The following is a 17,060-nucleotide window of genomic DNA, read 5'->3' on the forward strand; positions in this document are numbered from 1 at the left end:
TGTCAATTTTTGCTAGTTGATACTAAGTACAAGTTGTGGAATTTAAAGTGGGAGAGTTTACTAAGATAGTTTCTGACAATGTCTCTGTCAAGAGTTTTCTTTTCCTTCAGCTTTTAGTGGTACTATCTGAAGGAAGCAGATATGTATTAACTAAAACATTGATGTACCATAACTCAGAAAAAACATATACCTATAGTTCAAAAAAAAGGTTTAGTTGTTTCTCTGTGGTGACTTTTCTTTCAGAAGAAAGATAGATCTTGTCTTGAAAAACTTTTTGTTTCCTACTTCTTGTCTTTTTCTATTGGTTTAGACGCTCTAAAATGTGGCTATTGAACACCAGCTATTTAGTGTTAGAGTGGTTGTCACCAAGCAGCAAAGCTTTTGGTTTGCTTGTAGAATCGTTGTTGATATAATAAATATTAGGTGTAAGAGTCAAAGAAAGTGGCTCCAAAACTGCTAAATGGTTTGCTTTCACTTGCAAACACTTAATTTTGTCTTCTACTGTCAAGGAACAAGTGATGACGAGTGATTTGCAGGACAGGAGTATTTTCATAAGCTGCTCATTTTTGATCAGTTAAGAAAGATTACACATGATATTTTTGATCTGCGTTACGGGCAGCAACATTGCCTAGTTGATTTGGTCTAATTCTGGTGCAAAAGAGGAATACTCACCTACTTCTGGGTACTCCAAACAAGCATGCTGTGATGTCATGCTCAGACCTACCACCCTGAAAGGCGGTACTTTGGGGTTGCCATAACAACATCAGCCAGTCGTCTGACATTACAACATTATTCCAGGAGCTTTGAGGGAGCATTAACCAAAATACAGTCACCATATATTTTACCTAGTTTGCTGGTTAAGAATGTCTATGCTGTGCACTCAGATGATGCACCTACAGCATATTTTCTCTGTACATGTATGATTTGAATGACCACATTTTTCTGAAACTCTTTGGGATATCTATGTAATATTTTAAAGTAGCACATTAGAATATATGTGACAAAACCCAATATGCATCAGTGTAAAATTATGCATATTTACTTAATTTTTACATTAAAAATGAGTAAGGATAATGATTCAGAAAAGCTGAGTATGTACTGTGGTATATAATAGAAAAAGTTTCATCTGAGTAGTTCTTTGCATATAGCATGAAGAGATAAGAATCAGGTTTTCTCACTTATTGTAGAGCACATTGTGTAAAATCAAAAACAGTAGCTTGAAATTCTTGTTTTCATAACTCATATGCACATGCAGTGTGGGTGAAAACAGCATATTTAGTTAATTGACCAAGAGATTGTGGTTCACATAATAAAATAAGCCAGCTTGCTTTAACTAGATTTCATAGACCATCTGAAATAGAGGAAGCAAGCTTGCCAATAGCAGGAGCTAATGCTTCAATACCTTTCATTTTGTACTCTGAAAAGGAAACCTCTTCTTAAGCTCATTCATTTTCCAGAGGGAATATTGGATGCTGTGGCATATTGTCAGACCTGCTTTATTGTCACCGTTTACAAAGGTCACCTGAATTAATTGACTTCTTACCATACATATTGTTAAGCTGCCCATTTCCTGATGTTTATGGAAAGGTGGCAGGCTTACAGCCATTGGCTATCTGTTGATGGTTGCTTCACAATGTTTGTTTCTCAAAACACAGTAACTCTGAAATTACAAGCAAATAATTGCTGCAAAGGAACAGATCTTTAAGATGTTCTCCGAGGTGTACAGGAATGAGGGGGTGGGGGAAGAAAAAGAGGTAGAAGAAATAATCTAAACACTAAGCTCTTTTTAATACAGGAATAGTACTCTAAAAAGCAAAGCAAAACATACAGGAAGATGTTAGTTGTATTTTTCCACTTTGGAGGATGCATTAGATAGCTAATCTGTCTTTTTCATGGTGCAAAGTAAAATCTCTGTCTTGCACTGGTGCATGAATCACAGATCCATGCTGGTGGACTTTACTGAAGGTGTTTTCATCTGAAGGGATACTGACGTACTCTTATACTGCATGAAAGAAATGACATACACATGCATAAACACAAACACATTAGGTAGCAGTAGTGCTACTATGGAATTTTACATTGATTAAATTGGTTAGATAGAAAATTACTGTCTTTTTTCTAGCCCTCTGCATTTACTGCCACCTCCATCGCCCTATGCTGGGTTCTTCTCTTTTTGAACAGCAGTGCTGGGCAAAAACTCCAACTAGACATGTGAAAACAAAGACATGGAAAGCAAAGACAAACAATTCTGAGCCTTCCTGTACTAAAACAGGCAAAGCTTTTATAGTGATGGATTTGAACAGTCTCCTTACATGAAAATATACTTTAGAGGCACCCTGCTGTGATCCTGTTAATTACCAAAGAAGATTAGAACTCTTCTGCTTAATGCGATCCTTTTACCTAATGCGTTCGTTCCAGCTGCATCAGTAATCAGGCATTCACACTGTCCCTTCTGACTGGAAAGGGGATGTTTTTAAGCGAAGTCATTTGCCACAATCCTTAAGATGTAGCCTGGCAGAAATTCAATAACTGCTCGTGATATGCTCATTCAGCCTTGCTGCTCAGTGGTTTTTAGGTCCTGACATAAACAGCATTTCCCTTAATCCGAGCACTGGAGAGAAGAAAGGAGGCTGTCCTGTGTCTTGCTTTATTGGTTTCAAAACACAGAGCAACTGTGTAATTTGATTTTGCATCTGAAACATCAGGGGAAACGTTTTCCCTTTATAATTTTTTACCCTTTGATGTTCTGTCAAGCTAACAAATGCACAGATCTGATACTCTTGCAAGCATATTTACATTATCTCTGGCACAAAAAGCAAATTGCATTTGCATTTCCGTTCAGAAAGTAAAATGTGAAAATACGCTAATAAAATAACTTTACAAAAAGAAAAAAGGGAAAAGAGTTTACACGTTAAGATGAAAGTCGGGATAAAATTGAAAATAAAGAGGAACTTACCCTAAAATAAGAGTAGTTTCAGAGCTGTAGGAGTTCTTGCGTCTCGGTAATTTTGATTCCTTAGTTCAAGTAGCCACATGCTTGTATTAAAGCCAGAGTCTGAATAGATGTACATGCATGTAAGTATGCGTGTGAGTCGGTGTGCATGCGTGTGTCTAATGGTATATAATACAAAGATGTATCTATTGATATCCTACAACATGAGAGACTCTCTGTGCTGCCAGCTGAGATCCCTTACGTTTGCCAGAGCGCTGTTGCTGCCTGGCTGGCTGAGGCTCACAATCCGGGGGGTGGGGGGGGAGAGAGAGAGAGATGCTCGCTAGCTCTTCTTATTTCTCCTTGTTTCCATGGCGGTTAGTGGTGCATCGTTCACCCGCTCGGTTGTCACACTGACATGGTGCTGCCTGCTCAACGGTCATTAATAACTGAGCCCCTTCCACTCCCCAGAGAGGAGCCAATGCTTTGGCGTGCCCAGATGCCGCGTAGTACGCGCGGCTGCGCCAGCCTGGTTGGCCGTGGGAAGCTGTCTGTTACGTGACACTGCTGCTTTGAGTACGGATGCACGAAACAAGCCTTGCACGCTTCCCGAGATCTCTTCCGATTTGTGGGAGTTACAGGGCATGCTTTGTGTTTGTACAGAACAGCTTGGGAGGTTTAAACCTTTTTTTTTTTTTTTTAAAGCTATATAAGGATGTTATCTGTGTTCAGAACAACTGATTAGAGATCACTGAAGTTCTGCAGAGGCTGCTGTAGTTCAGAGGGTACTGCATGTTGAAATAATTCAGGAAAAATGCCCCCCCTCCCCTCCAGTTTTGCTGCTTTTCTTTTAGTTTAAGAAAGTAAAGGATTTCTCACACTCCTCCTTTTCCAAATTTTATAAAATATTAAATTTTATTACATATGTTTATTAGTAGAAAGTAAGAGCAGTGAAACATCTTTCTGAGAAATAAAAATTCAGAATAAAATGAGGAAGGTGTTGATTAAATGAAGTCAGTTACTTTCAATCTCTGTCTGCTTTGGTCTCTCATTTGTGGCTGTCCAATTGTATAAACAATAGGCTGCACAGATTTTTCCTTCCCTTCCTTCTTCCTTTCTTTCATCCTTCTCCCTTTGTACCACAATCTTTGGTGAAGAATTCACCTATTTTTCTGTTTATTCTGTATCTATAAACAAAGACCATACAAACTATGAAGGCTTTAAAAATTATAAAGTAATATATATTTTTTTTTTTCAATTTAAGGGAAGTTTACACTGAAATATGTCATCCCTTCTGCTAGGTATACAAAACAATGAATGAGATAGATATTGTTAGAAAAAGGTTTTTTTTTTAGTTGTACATACTGTTTTATATAAAGGAAAGTACTTTGTAAGAGAAGCTGAACAATAGTGAAATACAAAGAGTTGGTTATCAACAGGTCAAAAGGAGGAAAATGTTGGATATCTTGCACAAATTCCGTGCTACAGCCCTGACTGAGGCAGGCCACCCTCTAGTGGATTGAAGTGAAATGTGGTTCTGATTTCACACTTCTGCTTTGTTTGAGGAAAGGCTCACAGTCCTGTCTAATAATAGTATGAAAAATTTCTAAAGATTAGCAAACAATGTAAATTAATGTACTTTTTGCAACAGCAATAGCATCAGAATTTTATTACAAAGTGGTTACTATTTTATGAATACTATATATCATTTTGATTCACTTTGAATCTGAGATCGTGGATTGCATTATTTTTGTTTTTATTCTGTAAGAAGATGATTTTACACTTCATAAAATCACTGATTGTGAAAAGTGAATTAAATTAATGCCAACTTCTTGAATAAATTACAGTTTGTTGTGATAGGTTAGGACTAATTTTGCAAAACCAGTCTTGTTTGACTCACTGGTACTTACATTGTTGTGGCTGTAATAAAGCATTCTTTTTCCTTTCTGCCTCAATTTTTTTAGTACTGCATTTAAACTAAGTACAGGGAGCAATGTTTTATTTTTTTTTAAAGATATCTGCTGTTCAGTTTTCATACAACAGAGTAGGACTGTGTCATATATAAAATAATGGCATTTAAGTGACAGACTGCAAATACGTGAAATACTCTAGGGTGGGAGGAAGGCCAAATAGTCCTCCCATTTTCTCCCATTCTCCTATTATGGGCATTATATTTTTTTCTAGCGTGAGTTAAAGGGGTATAACAAAACCAGGTAGAACCAACTCATCTTTGTTTACCTTTCAGGTCTTCTGGCCTGGGGTTGGGCCAGGGAATACCTCAGGCCAGAAAGATGTCACATCGCCTTTCTGTAGCCTCAGGGCTCACTGGTGAAACCTTGTCTCTCCTTTGCCCCGAAGAGGTGGCTCTTGGAGCCTCTGATAGTACTTAATGTTCACCACCATGAGCTGCAAATACGAACTGTTGTAAATGTTCCAAAGTGAACCTACAAGCCTTCCTTCCTGCACACATAACGGCCAATGTCTAATGGGACAATGCTCAGGATTTATTAAGGAAGCACAGCCAAAAGCCCAAAAGTAAGACATCTTGCCATGCTAGACCCTACAGGAAAAATGGAAATCCTTCCTGATCCCAGTGATGCCATTAATCACACCTGTCCCAAACAAAAGATGTAAACCTGTGCTACAGGGGTGGGATGGTATGTAGAGTAAGGAGAAGAAAATTTAAAAAAAAATGGGCAAAATTAAAAGTAAGAATATGGCTGTTAAAGCCAACAAAATACTTCTATTTCTCTTATCTCAGCCAATGAAGAAACAGAAGGTCTGGGGAAAAGGGAATAGGTAAGGACTACTATTGCCCTATATGAAACCTTTCTTGGATTTTGACCCTAACCTCATGTACACACTGTGGTTCATTCAAAATTTGGCTTTCTGTTTAACATGAGAATCATGCAAAAACATATTCAGTGATTTGACATGTGAAATTAAGATTATAGAAGTGCTTCATTTTGGTTGATTGGTATGGACTGTGTAATTAGAGGGCTAAATAATTAAATCAGCTAAAGTATACTTGCATAAAGAAAGTGAGTTCTTATGATAGACTATATATGCAATTAAAGTATCTCCTTGATAGGCATACATTTACATATTAGTTAAAATGTTACTGTATCATAATAAAGTTCTGTTTCATAAAAAAAGTGAAATAATAGAATTTTTTTACTTTAGCTAATGCTAAAGAATAATTTTTTTTCTCAGACTATCTGCAGGAGAAAAATATCTTTTATAACAAATACAATTATGATGATTAAGGTTCATTAAGTTATTTTCCTGCTGATTTCACTATGATGCTTGGTGGTTTTAAAATAGCAATGTAATCTATTTCACCAGAATTATACATATAGCTTATTAGGTTACAGGGTAGAAAAAAATCTCTCAGACTGATAGAGAGATGATGAAAGTAATGTAGGCTAACTCCAGATATTTATTTAGCATGCATGTTATCTGATTACTGAGTGCACATGAAAATAAACTAAGTAATTATTTATTTGTAATGGACAATTAATATGATGCATAAACCCTCAGTTATTAAAATACAGTGGTTCTATGTCTGCATTTTCCTCAAAATTGGAAGAGGATTTGAGAACTTTTTCTTTTTTTTTTTATTACATTCTATGTAAGCATCCTTTGGCTTTAATATCCTGTAGATTTGTTGTGGTTCAGGGACTTAACAGTGACCATTTCTAGTATTTTTTAGGCTCTGAGAACACAGCTGTGTTTACTATGTAGCAAGTATAGTTAAAAACTGCAATAAATACCATGCAGTTAAAGTTAAAAAGCCACAAGTATTTGATTTAAACTCTAAGATGACACACTTTATATCAGAAATTGCCAATTTAAAAAATTATTTCTAAGTGCATGTCCATACAGATTATGTCATAATGTAAAAGAGCAGACACTTTGAATAGCTTTATTGCTTATGACTACATGTGCCCCTATCTTGGTTTCTGGTGCACGATAACTACAAGGAAGAGGGCTGAGTGGCGGATCTTTGCACTTTCTTCTTGTAGCCCTCAGAGTAAAAAAGAAAGGAGCTGGTGTTTGACAGATTAATTCTCACCAGTTCTACAAAGCATAGCCTCGGTGTATCTTCCTTTTGAGGTATGGGGGGGTAGGGGGGTATTCCTTTCTCAATCGAGGTCCAGAATTGCTCGGATTAAAAGAAATCTGTCTTATGGCTTCATTAGTTATTAATTGACTTATTAATTGTAGGCAGTTGTCATTGAGTGATTTGCCTGGAAGAGAGAAAAAAAAGTGCCACTACTTCATGTAACCCCGTTCTGCCAGCATTTTCAGTGCAATGTTGTCAACCTGACACTGTCATGCACATTTTTAGATATTATGACAACTAACTACTGACATTTTCCTAAGGGCTGTGCTTCCTTACAGACAAGGAGTTACTTTTGTTAATGTGTATCCCTCTAAAAATGAATCATTTTTACAATGATAAGCAAAAGCAATATTTCTAGCTCTAGTTCTTTGTCTTTTTTGAAGATGAAAGGCTTGTTGCCAACGAGTTCAAGTTTCTAAATACAGTTGTACTTCTAAATGGAAAATGTTAAGCTCAGATTACTTAACCTGCTACCAGCTTTCTTTTATCAGATTGCAGAGTTAGTGTTGATAGGATACAGATAAAGTAGATGGAAACAAATCTAGACCGTGAACCTGTAAAGAATTTCACATAAGGAAAAGTTCACATCTACACAAAGCACCAGTTACTTCCTTAAAAGCTATATAGGTGGTAGGTGCTATATGACTTAGCAAAATCTGGAACTTCATAGTAAAAGGATTGTATAGTACAGGCAAATGCAATGAAATGTGATGGGGATGAAGGAAAGTGGTGGTGATGAGCTGATCCTTGTCTTGGTGATCTAGGGGATTTTGCATACTCCACCAAATTTGACTATTCATGTAGCAACTGTGTTCTATGAAACAGAAAGGACAAGATCCCAGGCAAGAGCTATCCTTTCTTTCCTCACTATAGGTCCCAGAGCTATAGTCAGCCTTCCTCAGGAATGGCCTGAGGTCTGAAAAATCTTAACATGTTTTATACCTATTGGGTCTTACTCAGAGTGTTTAGCAGTTCTTCTAATTTTCATCCCTGGGTCTATGTAATAGGCAAGAATCTCTGCCATATCAGCATCTGCTGAAGGCTGGAAGTGAGTCACACATAGCAACCACAACCTTGCTATGCCATATGGGAAACTTAATGAAGACGGAGTAGTGAAAAGAAGCTTGAGAGTCCTTATGTACAGCTGGATTAGGTAGAAGAAATACGAGATCTGTAAAGAGATTTTTCAAGCTCAGTGTATGTATTTCATTTTAAAACTGATTTAATCTCAGTATGTTTATGCCTTACTTGTGATGACATCTCAGTTTTTGTAAACTAGAGTAATTGGATATAATTTATTGGAATCTTCTCAACGGTAGATCTTTAAGACTGAGTTGCCTTGGTTGATTTCATAAGGATCTTCTTGTTGCTAATGGGACACAGTATGTGCATGGGATATACCTTTTAGTGTCATGGCTCTTTGAGTTGATCTGTATCTGAGGTTGATGAAAAATATGGTGCTAGTAATCATTTAATATAGGGCCTAGAATTTTCATCCCGATTACAATTTGTTGTATTTCTTATGGGTGATGGTAAATCTGGAACTTTCTGTCCTTATAGAGAGGACTTTCTCCATTTCTTTGCTCATATCTGTTTCCCTTTCTATGGAGAATTAACTGATTTTTTGATCTGAAACAGATTTACCCTTTTCTATGAACACTGTGCAGTGTGGTGAATAGTACATGAACAGTGAGAAGGAACCTTCTTCCTCCACTAATCAAATTTTGAAATTTGACCACTGTCAAATGACAGTGACATTTATTTTTTTTTAAGTATATGGCAAGCCTCAGTGTGTTTCTGAAGAGCAGAACTTCAGACTTGAGTTTCTTACCTTTTTTGATGAAACTAAACAAAAACTATTTTACTACATTTTATTGAGGTATAACATTAAAAATAGATGGACAACAGTAGTAATCCTAGATTATTTGCTTCTCATAACTATTTGCACAGGACTTATATTGCCAATTTAGAAATCTGTACAAACAGAGTCACTAAGCTAAGTATTAGAAATAGAACATCATTTTGCTTTTAGTTACTTTTAGTCTGAGATTAAGAGAAGTGTCATAGTAATTTTTCCATGCCATCAATAGCACTCTCAAATTGTGGTCATGGGTAATTGTTAGGAAGTTGTCTTGGTGGTGACAAGGGGCAGCATGGATATGTGCAGTGTGTGTTCAGAATGTGTTTACCTTGTGATAGTTTAAATCAAATATACTAAACTATTGTAGTGTAATGGGTACTGAAGTGAAGTTCTTAGTAGTTTAGCTACACAATTTCATTTTTTTCAACTTACAGATCTAGAAAATGAGTTAAAATGTCAGTGGAACATATAACATCTTTACTGATTAAAAACCAAACTATTTAATTAGGAATGCAGTAAATGATTCCCCTCTGTAACTTGTGTGCCAAAAACTGTGGGTGCACATTAGGTATTTTTCTTTAAAAGTAAAGTTATCTTTACGTTAACAAGTTGGGGGTAGAAAGGATCATGTACATAATGACTTACTGGCGGAGGAGCTGTTTCAGAGCCTTTCGCATAGTTCCCATTACTAAGGAAACCACTTATTTTGTCTGTGCATGTTTTGAATAGATCTCTCATTTGAAGTCTGGTGCTCAGACACTGAGGAGTGCATTATAACACTGAGAAAGAGGCAAAGGAAACAAAAAGAAGCTTAAAACCATGGCATTTTTAAGGAATACAGTCTAAGAGTATTGTATTACATGCTTATGAAAGTGTACACATCTGTTTATATTTGAGGGATGTATATATATGCATTTTGGTTGTTTCTTTCCTACTAAAACCAAAATGAAAATATTAATAAGGAAAACAGGGAAAGCAGATATTGTTTTGTCCTACAATTTGCATGCCTCTGTTGTAAGGACACTTGAGAAATCCAGTGTACCAGAACTGAGTTCTGATTTTCATTTGCTGAAGAGAATCGTGGTATCAGATTGAAGTGGAAAGAAGTGCCTATCCCATGATAATGGCTAAAACAAGGCTGTGAGGATGGCTATCAGCTATTTATTTAATAGCTAACCAAATCTTTTATTGGAAAGTGAGTCTATTTTGGTAAAATTCCTTGCTTAAGTTTAAGGTATGACTACAAATACACACCCAAACATACTTACATTATATTATGGCCAGCACATTTTCCTCACATGAATAGCAAGTGTATTCTGTGCTGACTGAACACTTATATTAACAATTGAATTAAAAACTGCTCTATTAGCAATTGCTCAACTGATATGCTCAGAAACAAAAGGTTGCCTTGGTACAGACAAATGAATCTGGTTTGACAGGATATGTTTTTAAAGTACAAGTATTCAAATAACTTGGAACTGATTCAAAACTATTCCTTAAAGATCAGAATTGTTCACAAATAGGCTGGAAGTGTCAGAGAGATATTGAAATCTAACAGATTGCCAGAGAGTTGTGGGGAAATTAAGTATTTGGCCAATAAGCATTCTTATTCAGCATGTCTAACATATGAATTATTTTATTAGTCAGTTTTTCTGTCAAAAAGGATAGAAAAGTGAAGACAAGGATGGAAATTCTCATTTTTAAGGCCTAGTAACCCCACGACTCTGTAGGGTCAACAAAAACAGTACTACAGAAAGTTAATTTCCTTTGGAAATAGAAATACATTCTATATTTTTTGTCTATGTTAAAGCCAGTTTATTTTGAAATGAAGAGCCTTATGTCGTCAGCAGCTGATATCTGATATGTCTGATGACTAATTATTCTTAATATACGTTGCATAGTTCATGTGCCATTCTAGGAGACAAGAGATTACTTTTAAAGTTAATGTGCTTCAAAGGGATTTATATGTGTGCTTATGTGCGCGATTAATGAGCAGCCAGTCCCATATAGATTTTCTTCTTTAACTCCTTGACTGTTAAATGAGAGGGAGAATCACAGCTCTAGTAAAGCCGACATGTCCTTGGCTTGACTTACTTGAATACTTTCAGGTGAAATAAAATAAATGTCATTAGATTACATAGAGATATCAGAACTCACTTGTCTTAACTAAGAAATATGAATTTTTAATATTCTGGAGTATTTGTGTTTATTCAGTCCTGTACTGGTTATGTTTTCTTTCTACTGTCTTATTGCAAGGATTCACAACATGTCTCAAGGTACACTAAAAGCATGCTATTCATTATCCTTAAATTTATGCTTGCAGCAAGAAAGAAGATCTTCAGTGTTTGGTAATACTGAAAATTTTCTTTACGATGTAACTAGTATGGTTCCAAAAGAATGAGTCGAGCCTTCAACTACCATCAGTATTATCATAAAAGAGATGAAAACTATATTTTTAAATAAAATAACTGGGATAGGTACTCTCAGAAAAAGCTAACATCTATTTTCAAATAAGACTGTCAATTTACCTGGTGAGGACCAAGACCATTTGCTACTGAGAGACAATTAAGAGTTAATAATTGAATTAGTAATTTTAGTTACCAGAGAAGAGGAACCAATATTTTGTAATAACTTAATTTAAATATATGGGTAAAAAATATAATATAAAATGCAGTGGATAATATAAATGATAGCTTAGTGCCAAGTAAATTTTATTATGACATCACTGTGAGGAGGAGGCAAAGGACAGGGAGAGTAGGAGAAGGAGGGAGATTTTCCCACAATAATCAGCTCAGAGGAACATAGGAATATCATTCAGAAAGGCTGTTTGAACTTTAATAATAGAAATGGGATTACACTCTAAGTAGTCTATGATGAAAGGTCATTTAGAGCCAATAACATGCAATTCTACTCTAAGTTGTGGGCTTATTACTATAGAAATAACTGAGGAGGATAACATACCCCTGTATTGCTGGTTGATCAAGAAGTATGAGCTGACAGCATGGCACAGTTGTGAAAAAAAAGCAAATATAATCCTAGGATGCAGCAGGAAAGTTATTCCAGTAGCAGTAAAGAATTAGTAGCACTTTGGACACCTCATTTAGAATAACCACCGGTTGTGGTTTTGTGGTTGAAAAAAAAGGTGGACTCAAACTGGAACACATGCAATTAAATACTATTCAGATGACAGTGGAGCCCACATTACTGAGGGGTTTATAAAGCTTTGCCTTGTGTAGTGTAGGACACTCAGGGAGAAAATAAGATTCCTGCTGATAAATACATCCTGCTGGTACATAACACAGTAAAGCTAGCAGAAGAACAAAATGTGTAAGTGACTTTGATTAAATTTAAGTCTGGAAATTAGAAAAGTTTGGGTTTTTTTTCTTCATGTTTGAGTCATCACATCCTGGACAAGTTTCCAGTGGAAATACTTTGGGTAGAAAAACAAAACCAAGAGTAAACCAAACCACAACCCAGATGAAACCAACCACTAACAAAAGCCATCTTTAAAGATAGATTGGTATATTTATAAAAGAGGTATATTTTACAAATAGCTGACTTCATGCCTACAAAAGAAGGAGCTAGACTTAACATTTTAGAAATCTCCTTCTAGTCTTTTTTAACTTATCAAAGATAAACCCTACTTAGGAGGTTCTAAATTCTATGAAACTGGTTTTGATACTTTTGAATATTTGCTAGTCTGGGAATTTCTAACACTCCAACTGGTGGCAATACTGATTTTTCAGCAGTAAAACAACTTTTCTCAATATTTACCCCAGCAAGTATAAACAAAGCAAATGTAAGTTTAGTAATTTACATAGAAACCTCACTCTGTTGTTCAGGTAATGTTTTCAGTATCTTCTGCTGAGACGTTTTTTGTGACAGATAATCTAAGTTCAGCTACAAGAAAGTCACAAAAGCATTGTATGCACAAAAAAAAATTGATATAAGCCTCCCTGTCATCTTATATGCAAAATCCAAATGCCCCAAAATTGCCTAACTTTTTTTTTAGTGTGATTTTTTTAAGCACACTTAATTTTTTGCTGACATCTACTTTTTCTATGAGTAGCTGTAAGAAATAGCTGTAATAAATCCACTTTTTTAGATATATCTCTATTTCTTCCTTGGACTTTAGGTTGAATTTCTCTGTAGCTAATAGGCCACCTATATGTTCAGCCATCTCCTGAAGTGGCTTTAATAGGCAGGTACATTAACTCATTTCATATTTTCCTACAGAGAGATATTCATCAAGGTAACAAACTTGATGATGGAAGAGCGTGTTTTTCTCATTACTGCTAATTCGAATGTTATGCCAAATAGGCTTTCAGGAACCAGAACACACACAGTTATGGCCTTAATTAAATAGTAATAACATTCAAACTGGAAACTCAACAATTTAAAATGTATGGGTTGAAGAGGGAGAAATCAAACTGCTGATTCATTCTCATATTTTCCTAACTGTACTCTCAGGCCACATATTTTTATCATGGCTGCTGTTATATCAAATGGAGAGTATTGAACTGAACATAAAGGAGCCTCAATATTGCCATTTACAAATGTGCCTCAAGAGTAAACTAAATGATGAATAATTTTGTATGTCAGGCAGGAGCACTAACTTTTGACCAGGAGAGGAAATTCTAGTAATTCCATTAATTCCACTAACCCCTCCTGAGACTGGCCCAGTCCTGGGTATGAGTACAGCTGCTTTTGGAGAGAAGCCAAACTCTTCATTGCTGCCTACACTGCATTTCAAAGCCTTTAATTGAATATTCCGAACTGAGCTACCTATAAATTACCTCAGGCTTTGAATCTCACCTTCCACTGATTCATTTTCCCTGCGCCCAGTCTTTCCCACCTCTTTGTGATTGTGCAAAGAACATGCAGTTGCTTTCTCCCACCTTGCTCCTAATTGTGAAAAAAAAGCACTTCACCTTTCTTTTCTTTGAAGTCTTCCCTGCTGACTGCTCCAGTCTTTGTCCTTGCTAGCTTCTGTCCAGAGGGATGGAGATTTCAGTCCTCTGCTTCCTCTTCAAGGTGTCTTCTGCATCAGCCACTTTCAGGATGTCAGAGGGAGGGCTGGCCCTTGCTGCTTGTATGAGATCTATTTCTTCCTTTGGCTGTTGCAGGAAGACTCCTATATTCTTGGTTTAAAGACCCTTCTGAAGTGGTTTGCTTTAGTAGGGCTCAACACATGGCCACTCTGACCCCAGGACACAGCTGTCAGCCCAAGACCTGGTTCATAGACGGATTTCCCTTTCCATACAGAGTGTGTGTGAGGTGGGCAGGGGACACACTTATGGATAAGTGCTACCTGATCAACATCTTCCCCCCTCACTTCAATGCTCCTGGCGTCAGCTGCTGTAACCTCATTTCTCTGTTTAAAATATGAGGAGGTGAAATCATGGGTGCACTCCATTTTTTTTTTTTTTTGGTGGAAGGGAGGGGAAGAAAAAGATGCAGCAAGGCATGTAAGTCATGGATAAGTGCTTTAAAAGCTTGTAAGGCAAATAAATTGAAAGGTCAGTATTCTGGCTTGGGAGAACTGGTGAGAACAGCTTTTACTTGGCATGTCCCAGTATGACCTTTTCCTTGCCCATGATCAGCACAGCTGTACCCCAAGGGTTCTAAGGTGTTGATGGCACCAAATATCCAGTGTCTCTCTATGCAAATTTTCATACTGCTCTGCTTTGAATAAATTTTGGCTCTATAAAGCTTGAAGATCTATGTTCAGAATTTACTAAACCCCATTTAAATATTTATTTATAAATTAGGCTGACAACTTCAGTGTATTTATAGTCAACACCTATTTCTATGTTTTAAATAAATGCTCTGCAGATTGCTTTTTTTTTTTAAAGTGAGTCTAAAATTTTATGATCTTGGCTAAGGAGAAGTACAATATGAATTATTATCCTTATTCTTTATAGGTTTTATGATTCTTCTGAGTCAACCTAAATGACAAAGGCTTTTCAGTGCAAATCCAAATAAAAACAAATGAAGCCTTTTTTTTTTTTTCCTTAACACACAAATCACTAAGGAGTTAAGATGTGCTAATTAACTGACTTCAACAGAAAGCAACAGACAGGGTCCAAAAAGGTATAGAATTTAAAACCTAGTGTTCCAACATGCGAACTGTCTCTTGCACAGGTTTGTAACTGTGAATTGCTAGCTTTGCCTGTATTAGTTTGAGCATAAATGTGTCACAACCTTTAAGTAGTATGATTAATCAACACTTTCAGAAGAGCTCCAGTATTAGAGAGCTCTATAATACATGGCAAATCTTTTTGTTCTGAGAACCATACTTCTATTATTTTACCTGAGTGTAAATCCTGTGAATATTAAAATCTTCATAGGCTTTTTAAAGGGTTTAAAGAAAGAGAGAAACTGCTTTTAAACAATGAAAGGCTATAGGTCTTTATTTTTGAAAGCATTCAATAGGCTCTATAAACACATACCTCACCTTTAATACCACATAATTCCGTATTTCAGTAGTTCAGTGGGATAACGTACTGACTCTCTAAAGAGCTTGTGGAAATGAAACATTTAGCAACAGCAACATGGGGCTTATTTGATAGCTAATTTGCAGTAATTTATTGATAACATCTCCAAGAAGCATGGACTCATTCTCACTTTCATTGACAAATCATTCCCAGACATATTTGTAGGGAATGAGGTAGATGTTGTAATAAAATGTTTTACATTATGGAGTCCAGAATTAAAATTTTATATAGAGAAATTTACTACTGATTTTCTTGAAGTCATGAAAAATATGAAATGGTGGCTTTCATGGTAGCAATTACTGCATATGCCATGATCACTTTTCCAAGGGTTGTTGTAAACTCTACTTTTATACACTTTGAAAACAAATTACCTGTAATGGATTTGTTTTTAAATATACTCTAGAACAAAAGACACTATACCACAAATAGAGCACAAATATGCCACCTTTGCACAAAACCAAGTAGCTTAAGTATCAGGCTTGTAACAATTAGCATCAACTTGCTTATTTATTTAAAATCCATGTTCAGTTCATTTCATGTATTTTTATAGCCTTCCCCCTGTTTATAACATATCTCTTCAATCAATTACATTTTTTCTTTTGTTTTCCGAATTTTCTTTCAAAATACAGAATTCCTTTTGAAAAAGTTGGTTTGGGGCAGATATGTTCTAGCTGTATTTCCATTTCTAACCTTACTTTTATGCCAGAACACTGAGATGCTATATTCAGTGTGGTGAAAAGGCTTTTTTTCAGACTTGAAAGATTTATTGAAAAGGGGTGATTTGGGGTAACATTCTTTGCCAATCTGGTCAGTTAAACCATTCTGTAAGTTTTAGTGCAGTGAAGAAAAATCTACCTTCATCTAATGGAGACAGTTTTAAAACTGTCCTCATTTCACTTATGTTTCTTACTGCAGTTCATTTCCTTATGTAAAATTTGATAATATATTATCCTACACCTGATTCTCAAGTTTTCTGGATTATGAGATGGATTATAAGAGTAGTCTTTTTCTGTCTTTTCTGTTTAGTTCATCTGTTTGAAACATAGCCAAAGAAAATGTTGTTCAAATATTTAAATAAATGTGGCTATACATATGTAGAAAATGTTATTTCCAGTACTGTTCTGAAGATTTCTTACAATGCACATTGCTTTGCTTGAATGAGATTTATATAACTTACCTCCCTAGCTCTCTTTGTTGCTCTGTACGTTGTGCACAAGAAGTAAATGCTACATGCAGAGTCAAGAACTTACTGAAGGTTTAATGAATGTCTTGTTAAACTAATACAGCTGAGACACACAAAGTATGACTACAGGGCAATGTATTCAGGTAGGTTATATACTGTTGTATATTGTATTCTGATGGATATTACACAAAATCTTTAAGCAGATAAAATCAATCTTTTATGTAAAAATGCAATGTTTTCTAATGATACAATAGTCACTGCATATCAGATATCTAATTCCTCATAGATTTTTATTTATAATCCTAGAAGTGTCTTTTGGTTAACATGTCAACATGTAACCTATAGTGCTGGTTTTAGTACTATATTTTGACATCTTAAAAATTGACTTTGTAGAAAAATTTAGTTTACATGGAATTAATAGGTGTGATAAAGTGTTCCAAGAGGTAAGTTGCATATGAATG

The 17,060-nt window shown here is 35.7% G+C and overlaps 2 protein-coding genes across 3 annotated transcripts in view; one reads left to right on the forward strand and one right to left on the reverse strand.

Annotated features, from left to right (window-relative positions):
• Window positions 1-17,060, forward strand: part of IMMP2L (inner mitochondrial membrane peptidase subunit 2) — a 488,259-nt gene that overhangs the window by 241,326 nt on the left and 229,873 nt on the right. The gene's annotated exons all lie outside the window — the stretch shown is intronic.
• LRRN3 (leucine rich repeat neuronal 3) overlaps window positions 1-17,060 on the reverse strand; it is an 81,613-nt gene that overhangs the window by 33,242 nt on the left and 31,311 nt on the right. Inside the window, exon 1 of one of the 2 annotated variants that reach the window (XM_086747773.1) lies at window positions 2,957-3,195. The exons of the other annotated variant lie outside the window; for it this stretch is intronic. The gene's annotated coding sequence lies outside the window, so the exon portion shown is untranslated. Of the gene's footprint in view, window positions 1-2,956; window positions 3,196-17,060 lie in introns of those variants that run through there. 2 annotated transcript variants of the gene reach the window in all.

Source organism: Chlamydotis macqueenii, chromosome 1, assembly GCF_036417535.1.
Source record: "Chlamydotis macqueenii isolate bChlMac1 chromosome 1, bChlMac1.mat, whole genome shotgun sequence".
NCBI lineage: Eukaryota > Metazoa > Chordata > Aves > Otidiformes > Otididae > Chlamydotis > Chlamydotis macqueenii.